Here is a 14,608-nt window from a genome sequence, read left to right as displayed (position 1 = left end):
GGTCGACGGAATCATAAGGAGAACCACTAACGACAGAGAAGTTACTGTCCTCCCCAAACCCCAGTTCCCAAGGTTCTACACATATTGCACGACAGCGCAATGGGAGGCCACTCGGGCAGGGATAAGACACTGAATACTGCTAGGCATTCATATTTTTGGATAAATATGAAAAAAGACATAACCACACATATAGACCAATGTTTGACTTGCAACCAATTCAGAGGACCTGACCCCAAACAACTCAATATCAAAGACATCCCACTCCCTGCTGAACCATGGGAAACACTTGGCATTGACCTACTGAAAATGCCAACGAGCCATCAAGGTTCCAATTATGTACTCACGGCAGTCAACTATCTGTCCAAATACACCATCCTAGTCCCATTACAAGACAAAACAGCAGAGACTGTGGCCAAAGCATTGGTTAACAACATATTCTGCAGGTATAATATACCAAGACAAATGCTGTCTGATAACGGTTCTGAATTCAAGAACGAAGTAATGCGCGAAATAGCACATTTATATAACATAAATCAAACCTTCGCCACTGCCTACCATCCACAAGGGAATGGACTATGTGAACGCACAAACAGAAAAGTGCTTGAAATCCTCAGACCTTTGGCCAACGATCTTTCGGATAGTTGGGAAGATTGGCTACCCCAGGTACAAGCTAGTATCAATAGCACAGTCAACTCCGCAACAAAGATGTCCCCCCATGAGATCATATTTGGCCAAAGAATGCGGCTACCCTACCAAATCTTTAACCAACCCCCACCCCCCTTATACAACCTAGATAACCTTACCCAATGCCTAAAAAGAGGCATGCAAAGTATATACAAACAGGTCAGAGAAAACCTCAAAGCAGCTCAAGAAAAAACCAAAACCAAACAATACAAGTGATCATCTCCACTCAACATAACACTTGGAGACACAGTCATGGTCAGAGACTCTAATAGAACTAACAAACTCAAACCCAAGTTCTTAGGCCCCTTCACAGTCACAACCTCACTCCCCAACAATGTTCTCCTACTAACGGACCCTTCCGATCACACAACCGTAACCATACACGGAGAGAAATTGAGAAAGGTCAAACTTAACCTAAACGGAACCCCACCTCCCAACCAGAACCCACCAACCAGACTAACAAATAACCCAACTAAGCGCAATTCCCATCACATGACACTACGTCGACGCAACTAAAACATACACTCTAGCTCTCGCCCCTGAAGATGCAGGACGTCATGCATTCCTCAGTGGAGGTTAAAAGGGCCAATTTACAATAAGAACTCCCTTCCGCATATCTATTAAACCTTCTCTACTTCCTTCCGACCACTATAACCTTAGCGAGAGTCAGATATACATATCCTCAATCACTAAAACAAAAACTCCATCAACAGGATACAACCACTACTACCCCCCATCCTCGTCCACTTCTCACCCACAATCTAGGTCCCATAACCCAACTAACACTCCCACCCCTCCCTAAGATACCCGATACCATCCTCCCAAGCGAGATAGACCAGTTACGTCTCCTAAACAAATCAACTAACCTTGATATAGACTCTTTAGATCTACACTATAAAATCTTACCCTATGCCTCCACTGCCCTCTCAACCTTAATCATCATTTTTATAATAATAGTACTAACAAAATACTTTTGCATGAAATAAATACTTAAAAAATGTTTTCCCAAATTGTTGTAAACCTAGGATAAGTTTTATCTTGTCTCACCAATATCTTACCACAGATAGTGCCATACAAACCCACAGATAAGAGTTTCTCACAAAACATACTATAGTGCCATACAAACTCACAGAGAAGAGTTTTTCACAAAACATACTATAGTGCCATACAAACTCACAGATAAGAGTTCTTAGAAATAATATACAAGTGTCACACAAACTCATAGATAAAAGTTGAAAATATATATAAATACTGGTGAAACACAACCTTATTACCCATTCAGAGACACAACATCACATACCCATTATTTTTTGTTCAACATGTCCTCTTGGGACCCTTATAATCAATTCAACATCACACACACCCTTCTCCACGTATAACCACTCAAAGATTTTGTGTCTCTGACTATATAACTATATATATACATATATCAATATTATATTTGTTAACCATGTACCATTAAATCATGTGAGCGGTGTCACAATCATCACCCAGACATTCTGTCGCCAGAACATCCGCTCTGACAAGCTGACTCAACAGTTGTCGAGCACTCGGAACCAAGATACACACACAGACATACGAACGCACACATAAATGCGGTCAATCGCCAATTCCGAATAACACACGACAACACAGTAGTAATCAACCCTTGCCCCCTGGATATATTATACACTATAAAAAGGGATATAAGAAATAATTTATGAACTAACAACAACCATGTAAAGGGCCGGATTTTCCTATTAAAATTGTTTTCAATGTGAGTAAAGAGCACCTCAGAATTTTACAGACTCGGCACTTCCTCCCACAAAAACGGAGTGCAGAGCTCCAGAAGGGGTCGGTGTCTGACGTGCCCTGTGTATCATAGTGTACAGAATTGTGCGTAAACTGTGTAAATAAAGTGAAGAAACTCAAGATTGTGGTTTGTAACCCCAGGGGGGTACACAGGTAGCTACGTAGTTGGCTACAGAGAGGGGGGTCGCCGATTTAATGAAGCGGCCTTGCTGTGGATGTGCTGTGTCCTGCGACACTGCTTCTGACCCAGGGCAGTGGACAGGGTGCAGGGATGACCCGTCATCTAGGAGGTGCTAAGATGGGAGGGAGGGTGGAGGGGTGTGGAGTGTTTGCGGGGATGAAATGGGTGGGAATGTTTTTGTGCCTTGTCCTTTTTGGCTACCCCCCTGGCAAGGAAAAAAAAAGCCTTGGTATATGTATGATGATGTATATATGTATGTACATTCTATGTACCTTCTTGCTCTACACAGTCTGTAGTTAAATATCCTCTTTTCAACAGTCAAGTGAGTACCAGCGTAAGGTCTTAGCAAATGTTTATATAAGCCAAATGTAGCGTCAGCAACAAAGAAATAAGGTACTTTTGGGCTTTTTGTTCCTGGTAGGCACATCTCTTCCGGTAGATTATGTGAACCACTTTCAATGGATTTCCACAGCTTAGTGTCTTTGAAAATAGAAGAGTCACAGTCTTTTCCATAACTTCCAATGTTCACGAAAGTAAATCTGTACGAACTGTCTGCAATATCCATTAGCACAATTGAATAATACTCTTTATAATTGAAGAACATAGAGCCACTTCCCACTGGACACACGAGACGGATGTGCTTTCCGTCTAGTGCACAATACAATGAGGAAAATTTGCAATTGACTCAAATCCCTTTGCTGATACTTCCCAGGTTTCTTTACTCGGTTGTGGGATGCACTCACTTTGCAAAACTAGCCACAGAGCTTGACATACCTACAAAACAATCAATCTTGCTGTAGATATTCCCACTCGATAGGAGTGGTGGAGGTCGACAAATGTGCATCCACTGGCCAAATATCTGAAAATACAAACATTGTGTCTATTCAACTCATTTATTATAAAGGGTGGGGCGCAGAAGTTTCCCGATTTGAGGATTAAATGAGAACCTGTTCACACTGCATGTTTCTTTACTCTTATTTTATGCTTGTAACACAACGATTTGTTTTACACTGTTTTCACCTTATATTTGTTTTATTTTCAGGTAAAGATGTCCTTCAGAGGTGGAAACACTTACGTAATGCTTTTGTCAGATCACAAAAGAAATATAAAGCAGCAAAAGCAAGTGGTTCACAGGCGTCAAAGGTGAAAAAATACATATACAACGAAGAACTACAGTTTCTGCAAAAAATATACGAGGAAAGAGAAACAGAAGAAAGCTACAACAATGAAGACAGCAATATTGAAGAGCTAAGTGGTCCACCATCGCTGCCGGAAGTTGAAGGAAAAGCCGAAGCAATTGTTTCGAAAGCAAAAGGACGTAAAAGACAACATGAAAAAATGGACGATGTCGACTTAAAATTTTTAGAGGCATTAAAAAATGATTCTGAGAAACAAAACGACAAACTGACATTCTTTAAAAGTTTGTTGCCACATGTGGACAAGTTTGATGACAATCAGTGGCTTCAATGCCAAATGGAATTTCTTCAAGTGATTTCAAAAATTAAAAATACATACCCTTCCACTCCTCATCTACTTCACACACCTTCTACCTCCCAGATCCAGCAGTTACATCAACCAGCTAATGTTAATTTCACACCTTGCAATGTCCCCCACATGCCTCAACAAGCACTTACAGGTAACATACATTCATAGCAATTTACAAGTACTCCACTTCCAGCTAACCAAGTGACCTGCTCTCCATTCACACATTTCCAGCCAATTTCAAACCTACCGCAGCAGAAAAGTTATGATGCTCAGCACTTTGGAAGTAAATCTTCAATGATTATGGATGATAATGTTCAATCTCCAAGCCTTTCAGCTGCTTCGCTGTCTTCTACAAACACTATCGACTTTACTGAATTGTAATCTATATTAATCAAATACTGCCAAACGTATATATGAGATGTTGTGGTGGTGGTAATAAAATGATGTATTATTCTGTAAATAAATATATGGTTCTGCAATCTAATAATTCTACTTACCTTAAAGTTATTGCCAGCATTTCCACCGGTTGAATACAATTCCTCAGTCCATTATTTTTCCGTTGTATATGGTTTTCTAGCAGGTTGTGCAGTTCGTCGAATGACGAGATCGACATTCTAAAATAGTTGAAAAACTTATCTTCATCGTTTCTTAACTCAGGAAACAAAGTGTAGAAGGCTCCAACTTCCTCTCTCCTCTGATTAATGGGATGAACCCAAATAAGTCTATTTTTTCGCCTTCTCTTTGATCGACGGCGATATAGCAATAATGCAAGAAGTTGTTCTCTATCCATGTTCCTAGTACCTTGTTGCACGGTGGTCAGTGATCAAATGTGTGGCGTGTGTGAAAAAAAACGCCAAGTGTGTTCCCGCTACATTATGTTAGAGCGGCAGCGGTAAAAAAACGCTCGGTAAAAAAAACGCCAAGTGTGTAACGAGCGTAACTGTCTTTTTCCTGATAGTTGTTATTATTTCCCTCCGTGCTCCTATTTGCTGCAGTATTTCTTCATTTGTTTTAAATTCTGCCCATGAAATTTTCAGCATCCTTCTCCAAATCTACATTTCAACTGCTGTTATCCTGTCCTGCATTTGTGTACTAATTGTCCAAGTTTCACATCCATATAATGATACTGACCAAGTGCAACATTGTACAAATATTTTTTTTGTTCTCATGTTAATTTCATTGATAGTTACTAAGTGTTTAATTTTGTTGAAATTATTTTTCGTTATGGCTATCCTTCTGTTTATCTTCGTCGCTTTTCCAATCCAAAGTTAACATGCTTCCCTTCTACTTGAATTCTTTCCCTTGGAATTTTTGTTTTCTCGTCATTACAATCACTTCTGTTTTATCTTTATTCAATAAGTTGAACTCAGGTAATTTATAAATTTTTGCCTTGCTGTGGGTGTGCTGTATCTTGCTATATTGCTTCTGACCCAGGGCAGTGGACGAGATGCAGGGATGACCCTTCATCCAGGAGGAGCCAAGAAAAGAGGGAGGGAGGGAGGGGTGGTGAATGGGAGTGGAGTATATGAGGATGAAATGGGTGGGAGTGGATTTATGCCTTTGATTTTGGCTACCTCCTTTGTAAAGGGGAAAGAACCGTTGGTATACGTATGTATGTATGTATGTATGTATGTATGTATGTATGTATGTACGTATGCATGCATGGTATTCTCACTCACTTCACTACCCTCACAATAGCGCCTATTCCCATTCAGCTGTTAACCTGATCCACAAGTTCCTCTTCAGTGGTTTAGCACTATATCCCGCTGACCTGTCACCCTGCTCAGGGCGTTTCACGTCTTCCCTCCTGGAGTCACTCCAGGTAGCAGGTGATAAATGATTGCTGTCTTTCATCTGTGCTCTTCAAAATCATTTTAATGTATTGACAGTGTTCATTAGCATGCTGATAGGGCTCCACCAGCAAAACCCACACTAAGATACTTTTCAGCAAGGCGAATGTTAGCTGTAAATTCTTCCCACTGTTTTTGCATATTTTTCACCATGAATTCATAGCTATTAAACATGCAGATGTAGCGCATATCACTCTTTCTTATTCCCTTGTCCATTTGCTAAATAATCTAATTCTCCGTTTCGTTTGCACAATTCGTGTGTGTGTGTGTGTGTATGTATGTGTGTGTATGTGTGTGTGTGTATGTGTGTGTGTATGTGCGTGTGTGTGTATTTACCTAGTTGTATTTTACGGGAAGGGGAGCTATGCTCGTGATGTCCCGTCTTCATATTTCATTTTATCTAAACTGTTTTTAAGTTCATGTATTGCTTTTGCACACACCACTTTCTCATCTAACTTGTTCCAAATGTCTATTACTCTGTGGGGAAAGCTGTTCTTTTTCAGATCTCTTCTATAACTGCGCGCGCGCGCGCGCGCGTGTGTGTGTGTGTGTGCGTGTGTGTGTGTGCGTGCGTGTGTGCCTAGCATAGAAAATCTCACCTAACCGTTACAAGGCTACCGGATAGAACCAGAAACCCGTGCCGGAGTTGAGGTAGCGATGTAAATATAACCAACTCAAGTGTTCTAGCCGGAACACTTGTTCCTGTGCAGGTAATTTATAGGTAATTAGTCAGTGAATAACTACATGAAATATATAAATGAACATATAAACACACAAAGTAAGAGATCTACTGGCACATAAGCAAGTAGACAAACTGATTAAACGATAGAAATTACATCCTGTATGGTTATCTGACTGAATGTTCTCACCTGAAACAATACCAAATGCCCACGCTTGTGGGGTAGGTGTGCAAGGGTAATATATTCCATCATTCAGTGTCTACTCCGTTGGCGAAATGGTTTCTACCCACAACCTGACAGCCTGAGGCCACTGTTTTTCGTCCGGCTACTGCCAAGTTTACAAAATATATATGTGCTTATTTGTAGACACTGGAGAAATATATCAATAAACTTCCTCTCCCTCCATCAAAGTCTCTCTCTTTCTCTCTTTCTCTGTTCTTTCTTTATTCTTTCTTTCAATCAGTTTGACATCGGTTATAGGAAAAATGCTTGAATCAATAATAGTAAATAGACTCAGAGAACACATCGAAGGACATAATTTAATTCGTGATTCACAGCATGGTTTCTCCAAGGGTAAGTCATGTGTGACTAATCTTCTATCCTTTTACACTAAAGTATATAAGGCGTCAGATAACAATGATAATTACGATGTTATTTACCTTGACTTTAGCAAAGCGTTCAACAAGGTGCCACACCAGAGACTACTAAATAAAATCAAAGCCCATGGCATAGGAGGAAAAGTGTTAGAATGGATTAGAGCTTGGATTAGTAACAGAAAACAGCGGGTCACCATAAATGGAATAAAATCTAGGTGGGGCAATGTTACTAGCGGGGTCCCCCAGGGCTCGGTTTTTGGGTCCCTTGTTGTTCATTATGTACATAAACGACTTAGACGATGGGATAAATAGTGATGTTAGTAAGTTTGCGGACGACACTAAAATAGGACGCCTAATTAGGTCAGGAGACGACGCAGAGATTCTGCAGGATGATCTTAATAAATTGTTAACATGGTTGGTGAAATGGCAAATGAACTTCAATATCTCTAAGTGTAGCGTGTTAAACGTAGGGTTACACAACCCCGAAAATAGATACAGCTTAGGTAACACGCTTTTAGAAAAATCTGAGTGCGAGAGGGACTTGGGAGTTCTGGTGAGTCCGGACCTTAAAACCAGGAAGCAGTGCATTAGCGCCAGAAATAAAACTAACAGAGCATTAGGTTTCATTGCTGACGGTAACGAATAGAAGTGCAGAGGTAATTATTAAGCTCTATCTAGCGATAGTTAGACTCATCCTTGACTATGCGGTACAGTTTTGGTCTCCGTCCTACAGAATGGACATAAGTTCACTAGAATCAGTACAGAGAAGAATGACCGAAATGCTACATAGACTCAGAAATTTGTCTTACGGAGAGAGGCTGAGGCACCTTAACTTACACTCTCTGGAAAGACGCAGAGTGCGGGGTGATCTAATAGAAGTGTTCAAGTGGATCAAAGGTTATAACAAGGGTGATGCAAACAAAGTCATCATAATAAAACAACAGGGCAGGACTCGCAGTAATGGGTATGAACAGGACAAATTTAGATTTAAGAAAGAAATAGGCAAGAATTGGTTTACTAATAGGGTGCTTACTAGTAGTAAGCGCTGAAACTATCAGTTGTTTTAAAAAACGATTAGACAACTTTATGGATGGGGATGACAGGTAGTGATGGACACGGAGCTGCCTAGCGTAGGCCTTATGGTCTCTTGCAGTCTCCTTTATTCTTATGTTCTTATTTTCTTTTTGAGGGAAGTATTTTGGCCATTTTTCATTTGATTTGCTTTCTTTTAGCAGAAATTAATTTATTGAAAGCGTGAGAACTTGTGAAATATATTTACACGTACATATATGTATACATATGAATATATACATATACGTATACATATAAATAAACATATACATATGCATATACATACATTCACACACAGACACGCAACACACACACACACACACACACACACACACACACACACACACACACACACACACACACACACACACACACACACACACACACACACACACACACACCTACGACTCGGTGGCGTAGTTGGTAGAGCGCTGAATTGTCACCATAGTGGCCCGTAGTTCTTGGTTCGAATCCTGCCCAGGGCCGAAATTATTTCGGTACCACTGCGCTTCGGGTCGTTACTCTGACTCTCGTGGGCGGGGAGTTGGGTGTGTGTGTGTGTGTGTAAGGTCATAGCATTGGTTCTCCTTGGTTGATTAGAAAAAAACGTAATGACAAGCGATTGAACTGGTTAGGAAGGAGTAAACCTCGTTTGTGGTGTGTTAGTTGTTGGAGATTTGTTGTTTTTGTTTTTGTTTTTTCCTATGAGATGAGAGTAACGGAATATATTTCACTTTTTGGCGTCAAAAATATCACCTACTTATCTTACACGAAGAAATACTGAACTAAAGGCGAGTGTACTAGGACGGAATATATGATGTTGGAGTTCTGGCTCTACACAGAACTTTTGCTAGGATCTAAAATTATATAGGCAATTAGTAATACACGAAGAATATCATCACATATGGCTACGACTCTGATTATGTGTTGTAACGTTTCTGTAGGACAAGCCAGTAGAGCACAATCACCAGCGTACTGCAGATCTATGAGGTGACTGGTGGTAAGTTTGGTGCAATGGAGATTAAAGAGGTTCCCATCTAGGCGGAATTATATCGGCACTCCTTCGTCATCATTGAGATTGTTGTGGCTAAGAATTGTGACGGAAATGAAAAACAGGTTAAATATCACATGTGCCAGGACACAGGTCGGCTTAACTTCCACTTGGATCGTGAAGGGCTCTGATTTTTGCCATCAAGCCAGGACACAGGCGTACATTCCCTCAAGAAATATTTTGAGGATATTAAGAAAATTTGGAAGGATGCCAAACATATGAAGGACATTCCAGAGGAGTTCCCAGCTTATTGTGCCAAAGGCCTTTGTTGGGTCAATAAAGGCCAGAGTTTCTCTTGAATTTGGCATATGGAAAAATCATGTATGTGGTATTTCTGTCTTTTCTGAAGCCTCATTGCGTCTCGGGTAGGACAGAATCTGCAATGTGATTAGCCAGTATTGCGAGCATGACTTGAGCAAAAAATTCGCTACGGTGGTCAAGAAACATATACTTCGTCTATTTCTACAATGTGACTTATCACCTTTCTTATCATTAATAAGTCAATCAATCAATCAGCCATTCTGAGTCCTCTGCTGAACAAAGGCCTCTTTCATACCATTCCATGACTCGCGCGACTGCGCCAACCTCTTCCACGTCACTCCTGCAAACTTCTCTATCTCGTCTCTCCATCTACTGTCTAGTCTGCCTCGTGCAAGCTTCCCGTCTCCCAGCGTCCATTCAGTGACACACTTGCTTTATCACTTATCATTTGTTCGTGCTAACTTACCTGCCCAATTCCACTTCCTCTCTTTTACCGCCTCCACAATATATTTCACTCCAGTCTTCTCCCTCATACCAACTTGCTCTCTTTCGGTCTCTCTAACTTGCTCTCTTTCGGTCTCTCAGCATTATTTCCACCACTGATCTCTTCATTCTTCCCTGTGCACTCCTTAACTTTGTCTCCATTGTCTTCGTCAGTTTCCAAGTCTCTCATTCGTAGATTCTTATCGACAGTATACTTTGATTGTAAAATTCTCCTTTCAAACATAAAAGTAGAAAACCTTTCATGATCTTGTTTAACCAATTGTAATACGTTTTCATCTTATCATCATAAGTTTTAGTCACTTTCATTATCTGGTCTAAATAATTATACACTTCAACTTCTTCAAAAATCACATCATCGATAATAATCTCTTTACTTTGAACTTTCGTGTTGAACATTCCCTGGGTTTTACTTTTATTCGTTTTTAAACCTACTTTAAGACTTTGAGAGTGTAATGGTGGTTAATCTATACAAATAGTAAATTTCAATTTCTATATTAATAATATATTTATTTAACTTAACTATTTTATTTTGATTAAATCATAACATTATTATTAGTAATGTACAAGGAAATCCTTTTTAGTAGCGTGACATTAGGATATATTTATCTTTGGTTGATAGCTATACAGTGTGGTGGTGGTGCTCCACCTGCCAACACCGACCTCGTCTGAGACACCCGTCTCCCATACAGACCGAGTCAGGACTGATGACGTCACCAACGCAAGCGGAAGCGAGCGCACTCACCAGGGATTGCATTTGGCCCAGAGCCAAAGGGAAAGCGGCCAATCAGAAGACTTGTCGTCAGAAACTGGGACCTGACTGTGAGCCGCTACCAGGATTTAAAAGACGGCCTCTTGCCAACGGAGGACCTACAGACTCCCGCCCATCCTTTGTACTCTCACCTTTGTAGGTGTTATAAAAGAGTTTCACCTTCCCGAACGAGGAGTTTTAGTTCTTCCTTAGATGCTCATCCAAGAACACAATGAGAGTACCAAAAATCTATCGACCTATTATCTATAAGCTCCCTAGGACTCCTGAAACCTATTTCATTGTACAGTATGTAAGTTGCTGTCGAATCATTAGGTTTTAGTATCCTTTTTTTTTAAGAATAAATTGCAAATCACAGTCATCTGTTTAGTATTTTCGAAATCCCACATTTCACACCCATACAAGATAGCCTATTCTAGGGCGTTTGCACGTGACGTCATCACAACCAGAAGCCGCTGTTTTGGAGGGATTGGAGAGTAAACATGTCACCATGAACAGAAACTGATACGCTTGTTCAACGTGGAAAAGGTTAATTAATGTCGAGTTTTTGACTGCACGAACCGATCAGATTATGAGAAACACTTGGAATATTACAGACTGCCGAAAAGCATAACATAGCATAACATAACTTAGCGGCAATGACAATAGTAACGATGACAATGAAGCAGAGGTGACGATGATAGTAACGATAAGAATGAGGCAGAGGCGACGATAATAATTTGTAACGATGATAATAAGGCAGAGGCGACGATAATAGTTTGTAATGATAATAATGAGGTAGAGGCGACGATATTTTGTAACGATAATAATGAGGCAGAGGCGACATTAATAGTAACGACAATAATGAGGCAGAGGGAACAATAATATTTAGCAACTATAATAATGAGGCAGAGGCGACGACAATAGTTAGTAACGGTAATAATGACTAGGGTGGCCATTTCCAAATTTCCAAAAAGGACACTGCATATTGATGAGTATAATATACAGTAATATATATACATATATATATATATATATATATATATATATATATATATATATATATATATATATATATATATACATATATATATGTATATATATATATATATATATATATATATATATATATATATGTATATATATATATATATAATCTTGGTGTCGCCATGTAGAATATTTTCTTGTAGGCAGACGAGGTTGAAGGACATTGAAGATTCATTTTTGATAAGTTTCTTCCGTATACTCTCTATACGACGTACAATTGACTTATTTTGTTCAGTAAGTTTGTCCAATAATTCTCGAATCGTGGGCGACGTGTCGGAACTGTCTTGTTCCATCTTCAATATATATATATATATAAAAAAAAAAAAATGAAAGTTAATATTTTTCACTTCTAATGAAACCGAAAAAACTGTATTTCTTACTAAGTTACAACAGAAAAAAGGACAATTTATAGTTTCACTCAACCATAGAATTTGATATGTGGCTTATGCCTACATCTTCCGAACGATCCGGGGGGACGTGTGGGAAATCGGCGTTTTTGGGTGGGAAGACTAATAAATGGAGTAATGTGAGTTGCAAAGCAGGTATATAAAAAAAAAAAAAAAAAAAAATCACACAATTGGCTGAAAGAAACCTGCACAGCGAAGCTATAGCGATAATCCCATACCACACTCCTGGTCATATGGCCACTTCTCGAATGTTGAGTGTGGTTGGAATTTTCCGCCAGAATCATCAGAAATTTAAAACTCCCGGCTCTGTGCAGGCATGCGCATTGTCGACCCCACCTCCCCCTCCCTACCCCTCCCTTCTTAGCCGGCTCGCCTGAGTCATCACTTCTAGCGCGGAAATGGACTGAGCGGTATACCCGCTCCCGGCCTTTGTTTTTTTGCCGGTGAGTCTGTTTCCTGCTTGTTAATCAACTGATAGTTTCAGCGCTTTCTGCATGGTTGCCGGTTTGTCCCATTCTTCGACCACCCTATTAGTGAACCAGTTGTTGCCTTCTTAAATCTATTTGGTCCGGTTTGTGCCCATTGCTGCGAGTCTGGTGGTGCGGAGGGGGGCGCCCCCGGTGGTCGTCTGGCCTCTCGGCGGCCACATACCTCCTACGATCAATGGTCCTCTAACGCCTCATGGCTTGCATCGTCAGGCCCTAGGCGTAGACTTTGACCTTATACGCTCACAATCCGTCCCCGTCTCCGAGTCGTCCCTGGTAAACAACCCGGGTCCTCTCGGAGGACAGGGGGACGTGTCTTATGGTACGGAGGGTGGCGCCCCCGAGGGTCATCAGGCCTCTCGGCAGCCCCATACCTCCGACCATCAATGGTCCTCTAACGCCTCACGGCTTGCATCGTTAGGCCCTAGGCGTAGACTTTGACCTTATACGCTCGCAATCCGTCCCCGTTTCCGAGTCGTCCCTGGTAAACAACCCGGGTCCTCTCGGAGGACAGGGGGACGTGTCTTATGGTACGGAGGGTGGCGCCCCCGAGGGTCATCAGGCCTCTCGGCAGCCCCATACCTCCGACCATCAATGGTCCTCTAACGCCTCACGGCTTGCATCGTCAGGCCCTAGGCGTAGACTTTGACCTTTTCCACTCGTAATCCGTTCCCCATACGTTTTCGGGTCGTCCGTGGTAAGAACCCGGGGCTCTCGGAGGACAGGGGGACGTGTCTTATGATACGGAGGGTGGCGCCCCCGAGGGTCATCAGGCCTCTCGGCAGCCCCATACCTCCGACCATCAATGGTCCTCTAACGCCTCACGGCTTGCTTCGTCAGGCCCTAGGCGTAGACTTTGACCTTGTACGCTCGCAATCCGTCCCCGTCTCCGAGTCGTCCCTGGTAAACAGCCTGGGTCCTCTCGGAGGACAGGGGGACGTGTCTTATGATACGGAGGATGGCGCCCCCGAGGGTCATCAGGCCTCTCGGCAGCCCCAGGTCCAGACCCAGGCCGAGACCCAGGCCGAGGCCAAGGACCAGGCCAGGGCACAGGCCGGAGCCGAGGCCCCAGACCCAGGCCGAGGCCGAGGCCCAGGCCCAGGCCCAGGCCCAGGCCCGGGCCCAGACCAAAGCCCAGGACCAGGCACAGGCCCATGCTCTGGCCCAGGCCGAAGCCCAGGCCGAAGCCGGAGCCCAGGCCGAGGCCGAAGCCCAGGCTCAGGCCCAGGCCCATGCCCAGGCCCATGCCCATGCCCATGCCCAGGCCCAGGCCCAGGCCCAGGCCCAGGCCCAGGCCCAGGCCCATGCCCAGTCCCAGGCCCAGTCCCAGGCCCAGTCCCAGGCCCAGTCCCAGTGCCAAGGCCAAGGCCCAGGCCCAGGCCCAGGCCCAGGCCCAGGCCAAATCCAAGACTCAGGCCGTGGCCCTCTAACACCTTTCGGCTTGCCTTTTCGGGCGGGTCCGTGAGCCCACCTTCCTCCCGGAGCCGCTCACGTAGACCCAACATGAAGTCCCGCTCGAGAAAGAGTTCTATTTCTCCCAAGAGGCCTAGGACGCTTAGCTCGTCCACACCCTCCACATCCCGGTCACGGTACCACCCTCCTTCCGTCCCTGATAGTCCCCGTCTTCGACTCTGCCCTATCTCGATATCCAGCCTTTTAGGCCGCGCAGACCAGAGCATCCCCCCCCCCATCCAGAGCAGCCTTCTAACGAGCCTCCGGCTCCGGCCCCCCTCTCACACTCCCTCCTGGTCCTTCCCTCCGCCCCTCCGC

This window comes from Oratosquilla oratoria, chromosome 25 (genome assembly GCF_046742065.1).
Source record: "Oratosquilla oratoria isolate Oo_2021 chromosome 25, ASM4674206v1, whole genome shotgun sequence".
In the NCBI taxonomy this organism is placed as follows: Eukaryota; Metazoa; Arthropoda; class Malacostraca; order Stomatopoda; family Squillidae; genus Oratosquilla; species Oratosquilla oratoria.
This window is presented reverse-complemented; position numbering follows the sequence as displayed.